Below are 984 nucleotides of genomic sequence, written 5' to 3'. Positions count from 1 at the left end.
TGGGTCCAGCAGAGGCTTGTCCAGAGGTGGAGAAGATCTCAGGGACGGCGCTGCTCATCTCCCGGGAGACAGCAAGCTTCAGTCATCAAATAGCCCTTCACCCCATGGCTCCAAACGCATGCTCCCCACACTCTCTGTATGGGGAAGGTGACACTCCCCCCTTCCTGCAACTTGCTGCTCTACCGAGGCCTCCTGAGCACCTCTGCAGACACTCGCATCACTGCATGCATGCACATACCTCCTCTTTTTTGTGGGGCTGGTGGGTCTGCATGGAGCCAGCCAGGCCCTGTCCCATTGAGGGCACGGGGGCTGGCATGGCCAGGATGCGATGCTGGGATATGAGGTTTCCCCCTGCGGCATCCTGGAGGCAGGAAAAGCACAGAGGCACTGGGCAGAGCATCCCTGTCCCCTAGCAAGGAGATGACCTGCTGTATCTCTCTTGCCTGAGGGACAGGACAGCCCCTGCAGCCATCCCCATTCTGATCTAACCTTCAACACTAATCCCAGTCCTGGCTGCAAGCTGTTCCTAGGAGGGCTCAGAGGCTTTTGTGCCCTAAATCATACCCAGGTACAGCTGGCAGCTCTTGAAGGGGAAAGCACAACCAACCCCCTCATCCAGTGGTCCCCCATCCCAGAAGGGTGTCAGGGGGCTGAGTGACCATCTCCAACGGGCTGTTGTGGGGCAGCTGGGGGTGCACGTGGAGCAGATATCCCACCTTCAGAAGTGCTGCTTTTAGGACTGTGCCCTCCTGTCCAGCCCAGCACCCCCTGTGCTGCCCCATCATCTCCCTCGCACCCTCTGTGAGCCCCCAGCCCCTCTGCAGCAGCACTGTGGTGTGCACCCAGGTGACATCCAGTGCTGGGCACCAGGAGAACCAAAACCACCCGTGCTGCATTGCACCGGGACACACAGGGCTGCACGTAGTCAGGACTCACTGTGCCCCCGCTGCACCGCAGAGCGGGGAGGGCAGCCTGCCTGCAAAG

This window comes from Charadrius vociferus, unplaced genomic scaffold (assembly GCF_000708025.1).
Source record: "Charadrius vociferus isolate BGI_N301 unplaced genomic scaffold, ASM70802v2 scaffold37, whole genome shotgun sequence".
In the NCBI taxonomy this organism is placed as follows: Eukaryota; Metazoa; Chordata; class Aves; order Charadriiformes; family Charadriidae; genus Charadrius; species Charadrius vociferus.
Note: the sequence above shows the minus strand (reverse complement) of the source record.